The following is a 16,155-nucleotide window of genomic DNA, read 5'->3' on the forward strand; positions in this document are numbered from 1 at the left end:
TTTTTCTTCAGAATTTTTAAGAATGAATTCTAGAGTTTCAAGGTGATGTTTTTATCATCACCAAAGCTGATTGATTCTCATCAATTTAGCTATTGAATGTAATGTCCTGTTGAAGCTTGGCCAGACATGTCTAATCCTTTTTAGACTGAAGCTTTATACTAACATTGCATGATTCCTGGAATTCTCATTAAGAATTTTGAATCCTTTATTTTACTTCTCCATATAATTTTCGAAAAAGCACAAAAAATTTTTTAAATCATAAAATCAAAAATATTTTATGTTTCTTGTTTGAGTCTAGTGTCTAATTTTAAGTTTGGTGTCCATTGCATATTTTTAGTCTTCTAATTTTCGAAAATTACATGCATTATGTTCTTCATTCATCTTCAAGTTGTTCTTGATGATTTCCTTACTCTGATCTTTAAATTCTCTTGTCTTGAGTGTTTTGTTGTTTCTCATATGCATTCTCAATTTGTTAGTGTCAATAGTATACAAACTTCTAAGTTTGGTGTGTTGCATGCATTGTTTATTTGATCTTAGTTTCATTTTGATTATTCCTCATCATTAAAAATTCAAAAAAATTTTTAATTTGTGTCTTTTCAAGTCAATAATACAGAGAATTAAAGATTCAGAACATAAAGCAGAGGAATTACACAGAAAAAGCTGGGCGTTCAAAACGCCCAGTGAGGAAGGAAAATTGGCGTTTAAATGCCAGCTAGGGTACCTGGCTGGGCGTTTAACGCCCAAAAGAGTAGCATTTTGGGCGTTAAACGCCAGAATGGATACCATTCTGGGCATTTAACGCTAGGATGATACAAGAGGGAAGATTTTGTTTTTAATTCAAATTTTTTTCAAGTTTTCATAATTTTTCAAAATCAAATCTTTTTCAAATCATATCTTTTCAATCATATATTTTTCAAAATCAATTTCTTTCCATTTTTCAAAAATACTTGCTAACAATTAATGATTTGATTCAACATTTCAAGTATGTTGCCTTTGCTGTTGAGAAAGGTTTAATGTCTGAATCATATCTTTTAAATTTCTTGTTAGCCAAGTCATTAATTTTAAAAATCAAATCTTTTTAAATTGTTTTTCAATCATATATTTTTAATCACATATTTTTCAAAATAGTTTTCAATCATATCTTTTTGATTTCTAATTTCAAAATCTTTTCAAAATCACTTTATTTCTTTCCCAACTTTAATTTTCGAAAATCATTCATCAAATTTTCAAAATTTCTTTTAACCATTTTAAAATCTTTTGTTTTATTTTCGAAAGTTCTTCCCCTCGTCTCACATCCTTCTATTTAAGGATTGACATTCCTCCACTATCAATAATTCGAACTCTATCCCTCTTGATAAGTTCGAATTCTTCTACCTTCTCCTTCTATTCTTCTTTTCCTCTGACACCTCAAGGAATCTCTATACTGTGACATAGAAGACTTTATACTTTCTTGTTCTCTTCTCTTTCATATGAGCAGGAATAAAGACAAAAGCATTCTTGTTGAGGCTGATCCTGAACCTGAAAGGACCTTGAAGAGAAAGCTAAGAGAAGCAAAAGCACAACTCTCTGGAGGGGACCTAACAGAAATCTTCAAACTAGAAGAAGATATGGCAGCCGAAAACAACAACAATGCCAACAATGCAAGGAAGGTGCTGGGTGACTTTACTGCACCTACTCCCGACTTCTATGGGAGAAGCATCTCTATCCCTGCCATTGGAGCAAATGGTTGGACTCACAACCTAAAGAAAGCCTGAACTCTTATGAAAAGCTAGTCAATGCCTTCTTGGCAAAGTTTTTTCCACCTCAAAAATTGAGTAAGCTTAGAGTGGAAGTCCAAATCTTCAGACAGAAGGAAGGTGAATCCCTTTATGAAGCTTGGGAAAGATACAAACAATTGATCAGAAAGTGTCCTTCTAACATGCTTTCTAAATGGAGCATCATAGGTATCTTCTATGATGGTCTGTCTGAACTGTCCAAGATCTCTTCATCTGAAGAAGACGTCTGCAGAAGCTCAAGAACTCATTGAAATGGTTGCAAATAACCAATTCATGTACACTTCTGAAAGGAATCCTGTGAACAATGGGACGAATCAGAAGAAAAGAGTTCTTGAGATTGATACTCTGAATGCCATATTGGCTCAGAACAAAATATTGACTCAGAAAGTCAATATGATTTCTCAAAGTCTGTCTGGAATGCAAGCTGCACCAAGCAGTACTAAGGACGCTTCATCTGAAGAAGAAGCTTATGATTCTGAGAATCTATCAATGGAAGAGGTGAATTACATGGGAGAACCCTATGGAAACACCTATAATCCTTCATGGAGAAATCATCTAAATCTCTCATGGAAGGATCAACAGAGACCTCAACAAGGTTTCAACAACAATAATGGTGGAAGAAACAGATTTAGCAATGGCAAGCCCTTTCCATCATCTTCTCAGCAACAGCCAGAGAATTCTAAGCAGAGCCACTCTGACTTAGCAACCATGGTCTTTGATCTAATCAAAATCACTCAAGGTTTCATGACTGAAACAAGGTCCTCCATTAGAAACTTGGAGGCACAAGTGGGTCAGTTGAGTAAGAAAGTTACTGAACTCCCTCCTAGTACTCTTCCAAGCAATACAGAAGAGAATCCAAAGGAAGAGTGTAAGGCCATCAACATGGCCGAATTTGGAGAGGAGGAAGAATCAGTGATCGCCACCGAGGAAGACCTCAATGGATATCCACTGGCCTCTAATGAGTTCCCTAATGAGGAATCATGGGAATCTGAGGCTCACACTGAGACCATAGAGATTCCATTGGAATTACTTCTGCCGTTCATGAGCTCTGATGAGTAATCTTCCTCTGAAGAGGACGAAGATGTCACTGAAGAGAAAGTTGCTAAGTACCTTGGAGCAATCATGAAGCTAAATGACAAGTTATTTGGTAATGAGACTTGGGAGGATGAACCCCCTTTGCTCACCAAAGAACTGGATAACTTGACTAGGCAGAGTTTACCTCAAAAGAGACAGGACCCTGGGAAGTTCTCAATATCTTATACATTAGGCACCATGACCTTCGAGAAGGCTCTGTGTGACCTAGGGTCAAGCATAAACCTCATGCATCTCTATGTAATGGAGAAGCTAGGGATCTTTGAGGTACAAGCTGCAAGAATCTCACTAGAGATGGCAGACAATTCAAGAAAACAAGCTTATGGACTTGTAGAGGATGTTCTGGTAAAGGTTGAAGACCATTACATCCCTGCTGATTTCATAGTCCTAGAGACTGGGAAGTGAATGGATGAATCCATCATCGTTAGCAAACCCTTCCTAGCCACAACAAAGGCTGTGATTGATGTTGAGAGAGGAGAATTGATCATTCAAGTGAATGAAGAATCCTTTGTGTTTAAGGCTCAAGGATATCTCTCTGCAACCATGGAGAGGAAGCATGAAGAGCTTCTCTCAAAATAGAGTCAAACAGAGCCCCCACAGTCAAACTCTAAGTTTGGTGTTGGGAGGCCACAACCAAATTCTAAGTTTGGTGTTGAACCCCCACATTCAAACTCTAAGTTTGGTGTTGGGAGGTTCCAACATTGCTCTGAACATCTGTGAGGCTCCATGAAGGCCCACTGTCAAGCTACTGACATTAAAAAAGCGCTTGTTGGGAGGCAACCCAATGTTATATTTATCTATTTTCCATTGTTATTTTATGTTTTCTATAGGTTGATGATCATGTGAAGTCACAAAAACAATTGAAAAAGCAAAAACAGAATAAAAAAGAGAATGAAAAATAGCACACCCTGGAGGAAAAATTTGCTGGCGTTTAAACGCCAGTAAGGGCAGCAAATGGGCGTTTAACGCCCAGTCTGGCACCATTCTGGGCGTTTAACGCTAGAAAGGGGCACCAGACTGGCGTTTAACGCCAGGAATGGGCATGACACTGGCGTTTAACGCCGGAAAAGGGCAGCAGCCGGGCGTTTAACGCCAGGATTGGCAGAAAGGGCGTTTTGCACGCCACTTGGTGTAGGGATGACTTTTTCTTGACACCTCAGGATCTGTGGATCCCACAGGATCCCCACCTACCCCACCACTCTCTCTCTTCTTCACCCATTCACCAATCACCTCAATACCTCTTCCCCAAAAAAAACCCCTCACCTATCAAATCCCACCATTCTCTTCACCACTCACATCCATCCTTCATAAAACCCCACAAACCCCACCATCCAAATTCAAACCACTTTCTCTCCCAAACCCACCCATAATGGCCGAACCCTACCCCTCTCTCCACCCCTATATAAACCCTTCTTAACTCCTTCATTTTCACACAACCTAAACACTACTTCTCACCCTCATCCGAACCATAAAAGCCCCCTCCATCTCCTCTATTTCTTCTTCTTCTACTCTTTTCTTTCCTCTTTTGCTCGAGGACGAGCAAACCTTCTAAGTTTGGTGTGGTAAAAGCATTGCTTTTTGTTTTTTCATAACCATTTATGGCACCTAAGGCCGGAGATACCTCTAGAAAGAGGAAAGGGAAGGCAAAAGCTTCCACCTCCGAGTCATGGGAGATGGAGAGATTCATCTCAAGGGTGAATCAAGACCACTTCTATGAAGTTGTGGCCATGAAGAAGGTGATCCCCGAGGTCCCTTTCAAACTCAAAAAGAGTGAATATCCGGAGATCCAACATGGGACAACTAAGGGTGGAGCACCAAGAACATTCCATCCTCCTCCATGAAATTAGAGAAGATCAAAGAATCATGAGAGAGGAGCAACAAAGGCAAGGAAGAGACATTGAGGAGCTCAAGCACGCCATAAGATCTTCAAGAGGAAGAACAAGCCGCCATCACTAAGGTGGACCCGCTCTTTAATCTCCTTGTTCTTTATTTTTCTGTTTTTCAAAAATTATGCTTTATGTTTTATTTATGTTTGTGTCTTATGAACATTAGTGTCTTAGAGTCTATGCCTTAAAGTTATGAATGTCCTATGAATCCATCACCTTTCTTAAATGAAAAATGTTCTTAATTGAAAAAGAGAAGAATTGCATGAATTTTGAATTTTATAACAGATTAATTATTTTGATATGGTGGCAATACTTTTGACTTCTGAATGTATGCTTGAATAGTGCATATGTCTTTTGATTTGTTGTTCAAGAATGTTAAAATTGTTGGCTCTTGAAAGAATGATGAAAAAGGAGACATGTTACTGAGGATCTGAAAAATCATAAAAATGATTCTTGAAGCAAGAAAAAGCAGTGAATTCAAAAAAAAAAAAAGAGCAAGCAGAAAAAGCCAATAGCCCTTTAAACCAAAAGGCAAGGATAATAAAAAGGATCCAAGGCTTTGAGCATCAGTGGATAAGAGGGCCTACAGGATTAACATCCTGGCCTAAACAGCTAAACCAAGCTGTCCCTAACCATGTGCTTGTGGCGTGAAGGTGTCAAGTGAAAGCTTGAGACTGAGCGGTTAAAATTGTGATCCAAAGCAAAAAGAGTGTGCTTAAGAACACTGGATACCTCTAATTGGGGACTCTAGCAAAGCTGAGTCACAATCTGAAAAGGTTCACCCATTTATGTGTCTGTGGCATGGATGTATCCGGCGGTAATACTGGAAAACAGAGTGCTTTGGGCCACGGCCAAGACTCATAAAGTAGCTGTGTTCAAGAATCATCATACTTAACTAGGAGAATCAATAACACTATCCAGATTCTGAGTTCCTATAGAAGCCAATCATTCTGAACTTCAAAGGATAAAGTGAGATGCCAAAACTGTTCAGAGGCAAAAAGCTAAAAGCCCCGCTCATTTAATTAATACTGATCTTCATAGATGTTTTTGGGATTCATTGTATATTCTCTTCTTTTATCCTATTTGATTTTCAGTTTCTTGGGGACAAGCAACAATTTAAGTTTGGTGTTGTGATGAGCGGATAATTTATACGCTTTTTGGCATTGTTTTTAGTATGTTTTAGTTAGTTTTTATAATATTTTTATTAGTTTTTATTTAAAATTCACTTTTCTGGACTTTACTATGAATTTTTGTGTTTTTCTGTGATTTCAGGTATTTTCTGGCTAAAATTGAGGGACCTGAGCAAAAATCTGATTCAGAGGCTGAAAAGGGCTGCAGATGCTGTTGGATTTTGACCTCCCTCACTCGAAGTGGATTTTATGGATCTACAGAAGTTCAATTGGCGCGCTTTTAATTGCGTTGAAATGTAGACATCCAGGGCTTTCCAGCAATATATAATAGTCCATACTTCGCCCGAGATTTGATAGCCCAAACCGGCGTTCCAAATCAGCTCAAGAATTCCCAGCGTTAAACACCGGAACTGGCACAAAAGTGGGAGTTAAATGCCCAAACTGGCACAAAAGCTGGTGTTTAACTCCAAGAAAAGTCTCTACACATGAAAGCTTCAACGCTCAACCCAGGCACACACCAAGTGGGCCCGGAAGTGGATTTTTACGTCATTTACTCATTTTTGTAAACCCTAAGCTACTAGTTCTCTATAAATAGGACCTTTTGCTGTTGTATTTTCATCTTTGGATCACTTTAGATCTTCGGATCATCTTTGGACGTCTAGTTCTTAGATCATGGGGGCTGGCCTCTCGGCCATGCCTAGACCTTGTTCTTATGTATTTTCAACGTGAAGTTTCTACACACCATAGATTAAGATGTGGAGCTCTGTTGTACCTCGAGTATCAATGCAATTATTACTATTTTCCATTCAATTCAGCTTATTCTTGTTCTAAGATATTCATTCACACCCAAGAACTTGATGAATGTGATGATTATGTGACGCTCATCATCATTCTCACTTATGAACGTGTGCCTGACAACCACTTCCGTTCTACATGCAAACAAGGCTTGAGTGGATATCTCTTGGATTCATTAATCAGAATCTTTGTGGTATAAGCTAGAATCCATTGGCGGCCATTCTTGAGAATCCAGAAGGTCTAAACCTTGTTTGTGGTATTCTGAGTAGGATTCAAGGATTGAATGACTGTGACGAGCTTCAAACTCGCGATTGTGGGGCATTAGTGACAGACGCAAAACAATCACTGGATTCTATTCCGACATGATTGAGAACCGACAGTTGAATAGCCATGCTGTGACAGAGCGCGTTGAACATTTTCACTGAGAGGACGAGACTGTAGCCATTGACAACAGTGATGCCTAACATACAGCTTGCCATGGAAAGGAGTAAGAAGGATTGGATGAAGACAGTAGGAAAGCAGAGAGACGGAAGGGACAAAGCATATCTATACGCTTATCTGAAATTCTCACCAATGAATTACATAAGTATCTCTATCTCTATTTTATGTTTTATTCATCTTTTAATTATCAATCCTCCATAACCATTTGAATCCACCTGACTGAGATTTACAAGATGACCATAGCTTGCTTCATACCAACAATCTCCATGGGATCGACCCTTACTCGCGTAAGGTTTATTACTTGGACGACCCAGTGCACTTGCTGGTTAGTTGTGCGAAGTTGTGATAAAGAGTTGAGATTGCAATTGAGCGTACCATGTTGATGGCGCCATTGATGATCACAATTTCGTGCACCAATCATGAAGGAGACATTCACTCATATGTTAAGGGCCATCAAATAATTTAAACAAAGAATCCATAAGTGATGTTCTTGATTATGATGATATTGGGGTGAAAGCCTTCATATTTGGTAAGTGAGACAACAATCTGGGCATATCACATAAGGATGCCCTGGCTAACATATGTGAGAATTTTTCAAGGACGGTATGACACCAACACATAGAGCTTTAGGTTTGACTAGAACCCAGTTTTACCGCATCATTACCCACATCATTCTACCTCAAAGAGGCTCCTACCAAAGGGTTACCATCTGTGACACCATGGTTCTTTATGCAATCTTAAATTTTTCTCCTATTTCATTCGCATATCTCATGATCCGCCACATGATTGACTGTGTGACAAGCGATAAAAATGTCTTTCTACCTTATGGAATATTTTTAACATGTGTTTTTGAGCATTTTTCTATTGACCTAAGTAATGAGGCTATAGAGAACAAAATTTCATCCTTTAAAGGTGGCAGTGCAGTGAAACCAACCAAAGGAAAAGGCACTAAGGCCACTAAGAATCCAATTATGGAAGAAAGTGCAGACGAAAGTCTTCCTCCACATTCAGTTGCTGGCACCTCTAGCTCTCACAAATACTTTATCAATGGAGTAGTCAAAGATGTACTTCAGGAGTTTGTAAATATGACCAAACAGAAGGTCTACTCCAGCAAACAAACACGCAAACTTGAACTTCAAAAAGAGAAATCCTTGCTAAAAGCTTAGGACAGAGTTGAGGTACTTCTAAAGTACCTTGATTCACTGGATGAGGATCAAGTGTTATTTGAGCAAGAGGAAGATGTCTTGGGTACTGAAAATGAGGATTCTGATGCTTAGTCTTTGTCTCCCTCTGCTGATGCAAGATCTATAGTTTGTTGTTATTTCTAGTTACGATTGACACTCTCTTTTGGCTGTGTTCTAGCTACTGAATACTGTTTCTATAACTGTTTTTTTTATAACTGTAATAGTTTAGATTATTTATGTTGCTTAACTGGTTGATATATGAGTTTGCTTGGTGATCTTATTTTTTGTAGGTTTCCCTCCTTGATAACAAAAAGGGGAGAAGAAAAAGGAAAAATAAATTGAACAAGGCTGTCTTATTGACTATTTTGGTGTGAAATTCATTGGGTCAAGTAATTACCAACATATTTACACTTCTGACGGTAAATGCACCGGTAATAATTGGAGAAAAACGAAAAAAATAGGCGTGAGATTTACCAGCAGATTTTTCCACTACTAAACCTAATTAATAAAACACTGTATTTTGTTGACCCATAATGCATTATCGTCGGATTTATCGTCAATAAATCTGACAATAACGAGCCCTAAAATCCGAAGCGCTAACTCTCACCCCATACCACTCCGTCAGCCCCGCCGTTGCTGGTGCCTCTTTTCGCCGCCTGCTCTCCCTATCACCGAATCCAGCCCCTTCCTCCTCTCCCCTCCGTCAGCTGCGACTCTTTCTCTCCCATTCCATCAGCTGTGACTCCCCTCGATCAAGTAGCAAATTATGTGCTCTCTCTCTCTCTCTAGCTGCAAATAGTGAGTTCCAATATTTTCTTATTCATTTTATGCTTGGTCTTTTATTGAATTATGTACTTGTCAATGTAGTGATTATCTTGTTTTATTTTTGTGTCCAAATTCATGCTCCATATAATTTTTTGATACTATTGGAGGGATGCATTGAACAATCCAACAATCTAGCTAAAAAATGAAAATAAATCAGTGTCAATAAAAAAAGGATATCATCATTATTGCTGTTAGGCTGAATCTATTATTCTTGTTCTTGTTGTTTGTGTTAATAAGTAGGAAGAAGTAGTAGCAGTAGCTTGAATTTGATGTAAAGTAAATTTTGTTTCTTTAAGGCTTAAGTTTATACCATTTTATTGTAGTAATGATTCAACATATGTTGTTTGTGTTAGTAGTTGTATCTTGCAATTTATGCAATGTAATCACTTCTATAAATTAATGAGAACGTAAAAGATTAGTTCTAATTGAGTATTCATTATGTTAATCTATATGAATGTAGAGAAAATATGAAGCTATTATATATAAAGATGAAGTGATATATTATGAAGTTAATACATTTTGCTAAAAATATTGTGAATTTAATTGAGTTTTGAGTAATATTGTGGATTGAGGTTTGTTCGATTTGTGAAAACCATAAAGGTGGATATATGTCCAATTTTAAGGGAGGCTATCTCAAAATTTTTCTGAAACAATATAATTATTGAAGGATTTGGGTTGTATGTATGTTGATTAATGTTAATTGGTATTCTCTTTGTAGACATGATGACAGGTAGCAGAAGTGTCACAAGTCGGTCTCGTGGTCGTCGTAGAGGGAAGGTTTCCACTACCGGTGGCACCACAAGGACTTTTCAGTCATTGCCATCTACCCCGACTACCCCGTCGACCTCTGTGACGTCACAGGCGGGTCGAACGAACCAGTAGTTCATCATAGTCCCGAATCTCAACTACGTAGCTCCTTCTGTTATGGCTCCTCTATCCCCTGCAACTCTAGCGATAGAACCCGAGGTGGATAATTCCTCTAATGCATCCCATCCAGATGCCCCTCTACCACCGCCCGTTATATGGATGAGGATTTGGCCTGATGGCATGCAGGCATGAGTACATGCTATTTTAATGTCTTTTATCTGCAGTCTATTTTGAATTTGTTAATTTTATGCGTTTTTATGTGTTTGCTAATCATAAGATTTTCATTGATAGGTTTGCACGAAACAACAATGCATGTACACAGGAGATTTCCAATATGATTAAGTCCAGGCACGACAATCCATAACCGAGCTACATGGTGCACGAAATTGTGATTCATCTTTATTGTTGTATGGAATTAATTCCCCGATAATGGCTCCAAAAACTTGGTGCTCAATATGATGGTGTCTAAAATTTAATTCACAACTTCGCACAACTAACCAGCAAGTGCACTGGGTCGTCCAAGTAATACCTTACGTGAGTAAGGGTCGATCCCACGGAGATTGTTGGTATGAAACAAGCTATGGTCATCTTGTAAATCCCAATCAGGTGGATTCAACTAATTTAAGAGATTATTGGTTTAAATATGATTAATAAAATAAATAGAAAATAAAGATAAAGTTACTCATGAAATCCAATGGTGGGAATTTCGGATAGGTGCATGGAGGTGTTGTGTTCCTTCTGAATATCTGCTTTCCTGTTGCTTTCATGCAATCCTCCTTAATCCTTTCCATGGCAAGCTGTATGTAGGACATCACCGTTGTCAATGGCTACATCCCATCCTCTCAGTGAAAATGGTCCAAATGCTCTGTCACAGCACGACTAATCATCTGTCGGTTCTCAATCAGGTTGGAATAGAATCCAGTGATTCTTTTGCGTCTGTCACTAACGCCCAGCCTTCAGGAGTTTGAAGCTCGTCACAGTCATTCAATCCTGGAATCCTACTCGAAATACCATAGACAAGGTTAGACTTTCCGGATTCCCATGAATGCCGCCATCAATTCTAGCTTATACCACGAAGATTCTGATTAATGAATCCAAGAGATATGCGCCCGGTCTAAGGTAGAACGGAAGTGGTTGTCAGTCACGCGCGTTCATAGGTGAGAATGATGATGAGTGTCACGGATCATCACATTCATCAAGTTGAAGTGCAACAAATATCTTAGAACAGGAATAAATCGAATTGGATAGAAAATAATAGTAATTGCATTAAAACTTGAGGTACAGTAGAGCTCCACACCCTTAATCTATGGTGTGTAGAAACTCCACTGTTGAAAATACATAAGTAATAGAGGTTCAGGCATGGCCGAATGGCCAGCCCCCATGAAGGTCTAAGGACTAGGCGTCCAGAGATGTCTAATACAATAGTAAACTATCCTATTTATACTAGACTAGCTACTAGGGTTTACAGGAGTAAGTAATTGATGCATAAATCCATTTCCAGGGCCCACTTGATGTATGTTTGGGCTGAGCTTGATCTATCCACGAGCTGAGGCTTCTTTTGGAGTTGAACGCCAAGTTGTATCGTGTTTTGGGCGTTCAACTCCGGTTCGTGACGTGCTTCTGGCGTTTGACTCCAGACAGCAACATGGAACTAGCGTTGAGCGCCAGTTTACGTCATCTAATCACGAATAAAGTATGGACTATTATATATTGCTGGAAAGCTCTGGATGTCTACGTTCCAACGCCATTGAGAGCACGCCAATTGGAGTTCTGTAGCTCCAGAAAATTTATTTTGAGTGAAGGGAGGTCAGATTCCAACAGCATCAGCAATCCTTTGTCAGCCTCCTATCAGAGTTTTGCTCAGGTCCCTCAATTTCAGCCAGAAAATTCTTGAAATCATATAAAAACACACAAACTCATAGTAAAGTCCAGAAATGTGAATTTAGCATAAAAACTAATGAAAACATCTCTAAAAGTAACTAGATCATACTAAAAACTACCTAAAAATAATGCCAAAAAGCATATAAATTATCCGCTCATCACAACACCAAACTTAAATTGTTGCTTGTCCCCAAGCAACTAAAAATCAATTAGGATAAAAAAAAGAGAATATACTATAAATCTCAAAATATCAATGAATATTAATTCTAATTAGATGAGCGGGACTTGTAGCTTTTTGCTTCTGAACAGTTTTGGCATCTCACTTTTTCCTTTGAAGTTTAGAATGATTGGCTTCTATAGGAATTTAGAATTTCAGATAGTGTTATTGATTCTCCTAGTTAAGTATGTTGATTCTTGAACACAACTACTTTTATGAGTCTTTGTCGTGGCCCTAAGCACTTTGTTTTCCAGTATTACCACCGGATACATAAATGCCACAGACACATGACTGGGTGAACCTTTTCAGATTGTGACTCAGCTTTGCTAGAGTCCCGAGTTAGAGGTGTCCAGAGCTCTTAAGCACACTCTTTTTGCCTTGGATCACGACTTTAACCACTCAGTCTCAAGCTTTTCACTTGGACCTTCATGACACAAGCACATGGTTAGGGACAGCTTGATTTAGCCGCTTAGGCCTGGATTTATTTCCTTAGGCCTTCCTATCCATTGATGCTCAAAGCCTTGGATCCTTTTTACCCTTGCCTTTTGGTTTTAAGGGCTATTGGCTTTTTCTGCTTGCTTTTTCTTTTTCTTTCTATTTTTTTCTCAATTTTTTTTCTGCAAGCTTTTGCTTTTTCACTGCTTTTTCTTGCTTTCAAGAATCAATTTTCATGATTTTTCAGATTGTCAATAACATTCTCTTTGTTCATCATTCTTTCAAGAGCCAAAAATTTTAACATTCATAAACAACAAGATCAAAATTATGCACTGTTCAAGCATTCATTCAGAAAACAAAAAGTATTATCACCACATCAATATAATTAAACTAAATTCAAGGATAATTTCAAAATTTATGTACTTCTTGTTCTTTTGAATTAGAAACATTTTTCTTTTAAGAGAGGTGAAGGATTCATGGAATTTATTTATAACTTTAAGACATAGTTACTAAACACTAATGATCATGAAGTAGAGACACAAAACATAGATGACATAATAAGCATAAAAATCGAAAAACAGAAAGATAAGAGCAAGGAGGTTAAGGAATGAGTCCACCTTAGTGAGGGTGGTGTCTTCTTGAAGGACCAATGGTGCTTTTTGAGCTCCTTTATGTCTCTTCCTTGCCTCTGTTGCATGATCCTTAGTGATTTTGGTGCTTTTATCCTTAGTTGCTCCCAATAATTGTATGGAGGAAAATTTATCCCCTGAGGTATCTCAGGGATCTCTTGATTTGCAGTCAAATGTTCTACCACTGAGATATAGACCCTTTAGATGAATCTTTCCATCTCCCAAGACTCAGAGGTGGAAGCTTTTGTCTTCCCTTTTATCCTTTTTTTTTGAGGTTTCTCTGGCCTTATGTGTCATCAATGGTTATGGAAAAACAAAAAGCTATGCTTTTACCACACCAAACTTAAAATATTGCTCGCCCTCGAGCAAGAGAAGAAAGAAAAGAAGAAGAAGATATGGGGGGGAGGGAGAGATGTTTGTGTTTTGGCCATGTAGGGTGGGTTTGGGTGGGAAGGATGGATGGATGTGAGTGGTGAAGAGATGATGGGGAAGAGGGATTAAGGTGATTTGGGGAAGAAGGGAGAAGGTGAGTTGAGGTAGGTGGGGATCCTGTGGGGTCTACAGATCCTGAGGTGTTAAGGATTTACATCCCTGCACCAATTAGGCATGTAAAACGCCTTTGCATACAATTTTGGCGTTTAAACGCCGAGGTGATGCATGTTTTGGGCATTCAACACCCATGTGCAACATGTTTCTGGCGTTGAACACCAATTCCATGCTTGTTTCTGGTGTTCAGCGCCAGCTCTATGCTCTGTTCTGGCGTTGAACGCCAGTAAGTCCTTCCTCTAGGGTGTGATTTTTCTTCTACTGTTTTTAATTCTGTTCTTAATTTTTGTATTTTTTTCGTGACTCCACATGATCATGAACCTAATAAAACACAAAATAACAATAAAATAAAAATAAAATTAGATAAATAAAAATTGGATTGCCTCTCAATAAGCGCTTCTTTAATGTCAATAGCTTGACAGTGAGCTCTCATGGAGCTTCACAGATCTTCAGAGCATTGTTGGGACCTCCCAACACCAAACTTAGAGTTTAAATGTGGGGGTTCAACACCAAACTTAGAGTTTGGTTGTGGCCTTCCAACACCAAACTTAGAGTTTGACTGTGGGGGCTCTATTTGACTCTGTACTGAGAGAAGCTTTTCATGCTTCCTCTCCATGGTTGCAGAGGAAGGTCCTTGAGCTTTAAACACAAGGTAGTCCCCATTCAATCGAAGGACTAATTCTCCTCTGTTAACATCTATCACAGCACCTGTTGTGGCTAGAAAAGGTCTTCCAAGGATGATGCATTCATCCTCTTCCTTCCTAGTGTCTAAGATTATGAAATCAGCAGGGATGTAAAGGCCTTCAACCTTTACTAATACATCCTCTACTAATCCATAAGCTTGTCTTACTGACTTGTCTGCGAATTGTAATGAGAATAAGGCAGGTTGTACCTCAATGATCCCTTGTTTCTCCATTACAGAGAGTGGCATAAGATTTATGCCTGACCCTAGGTCACACAGAGCTTTTTCAAAGGTCATGGTGCCTATGGTATAGGGTATTAAGAATTTCCCAGGATCTTGTTTCTTTTGAGGTAGAGTTTGCTGAACCCATGTATCAAGTTAACTAATGAGCAAGGGAGGTTCACCTTCCCAAGTCTCATTACCAAATAACTTGGCATTCAGCTTCATGATGGCTCCTAGATATTGAGCAACTTACTCTCCAGTTACATCTTCATCCTCTTCAGAGGAAGAATGGTCTTCAGAGCTCATGAATGGTAGAAAGAGGTTTAATGGAATCTCTATGGTCTCTATATGAGCCTCAGATTCCTTTGGGTCCTCAATAGGAAACTCTTTCTTGTTTGAGAGACGTCCCAGGAGGTCTTCCTCACTAGGATTTTCATCCTTCTCCTCCCTTGTGCATTCGGCCATATTTATTACTTCAATGGCCTTGCAATCTCCTTTTGGATTCTCTTCTGTATTGCTTGGAAGAATACTGGGAGGAGTTTCAATGACTTTCTTACTCAGCTGGCCCACTTGTGCCTCCAAATTTCTGATGGAGGACCTTGTTTCATTCATGAAACTTAAAGTGGCCTTAGACAGATCAGAGACTATGTTTGATAAGTTAGAGGGGCTCTGTTCAGAATTCTCTATCTGTTGCTGAGAAGATGATGAAAAAGGCTTGTTATTGCTTAGCCTATTTCTTCCACCATTATTAAAGCCTTGTTGAAGCTTTTGTTGATCCTTCCATGAGAAATTTGGATGATTTCTCCATGATGAATTATAGGTGTTTCCATAAGGTTCACCCATGTAATTAACCTCTGCCATTGCAAGGTTCTCAGGATCATAAGCTTCTTCAGAAGCTACTTCTTTAGTATTGTTGGATGCATTTTGCCATCCATTCAGACTTTGAGAGATCATGTTGACTTGCTGAGTCAACACTTTGTTCTGAGCCAATATGGCATTCAGAGCATCAATCTCAAGAACTCCCTTCCTCTGAGGCATCCCATTATTCACGGAATTCCTCTCAGAAGTGTACATGAATTGGTTATTTGCAACCATGTCAATAAGTTCTTGAGCTTCTGCAGGCATTTTCTTTAAGTGAATGGATCCACCTGCAGAATGGTCCATTGACATTTTAGAGAACTCAGACAGACCATAATAGAATATATCTAATATGGTCCATTCTGAAAATATGTCACAAGGACACTTTTTGGTCATCTGCTTGTATCTTTCCCAAGCTTCATAGAGGGATTCACCATCTTTTTGCTTGAAGGTTTGAACATCCACTCTAAGCTTGCTCAACTTGTGAGGAGGAAAGAATTTATCCAAGAAGGTAGTGACCAGCTTATCCCAAGAGTCCAGGCTATCTTTAGGTTGTGAGTCCAACCATGTTCTAGCTCTGTCTCTTACAGCAAAAAGGAAAAGCATGAGCCTGTAGACTTCAGGATCTACTCTATTCATCTTTACAGTCTCACAAATCTGCAAGAACTCAGTTAAAAACTGGTAAGGATC

At 38.8% G+C, this 16,155-nt stretch overlaps 2 non-coding genes across 2 annotated transcripts; one reads left to right on the forward strand and one right to left on the reverse strand.

Annotated features, from left to right (window-relative positions):
* Positions 1–1,816: 1,816 nt before the first annotated feature.
* On the reverse strand, positions 1,817–1,924 carry LOC127746167 (small nucleolar RNA R71). The gene has a single exon (XR_008007786.1). It is a non-coding gene; the product is annotated as a small nucleolar RNA R71 (small nucleolar RNA).
* Positions 1,925–15,835: 13,911 nt separating this feature from the next.
* LOC127746380 (small nucleolar RNA R71) lies at positions 15,836–15,939 on the forward strand. Its single transcript, XR_008007999.1, has one exon. It is a non-coding gene; the product is annotated as a small nucleolar RNA R71 (small nucleolar RNA).
* The last annotated feature ends 216 nt before the right edge of the window (positions 15,940–16,155 follow it).

Source organism: Arachis duranensis, chromosome 3, assembly GCF_000817695.3.
Source record: "Arachis duranensis cultivar V14167 chromosome 3, aradu.V14167.gnm2.J7QH, whole genome shotgun sequence".
NCBI classification, from domain to species: Eukaryota; Viridiplantae; Streptophyta; class Magnoliopsida; order Fabales; family Fabaceae; genus Arachis; species Arachis duranensis.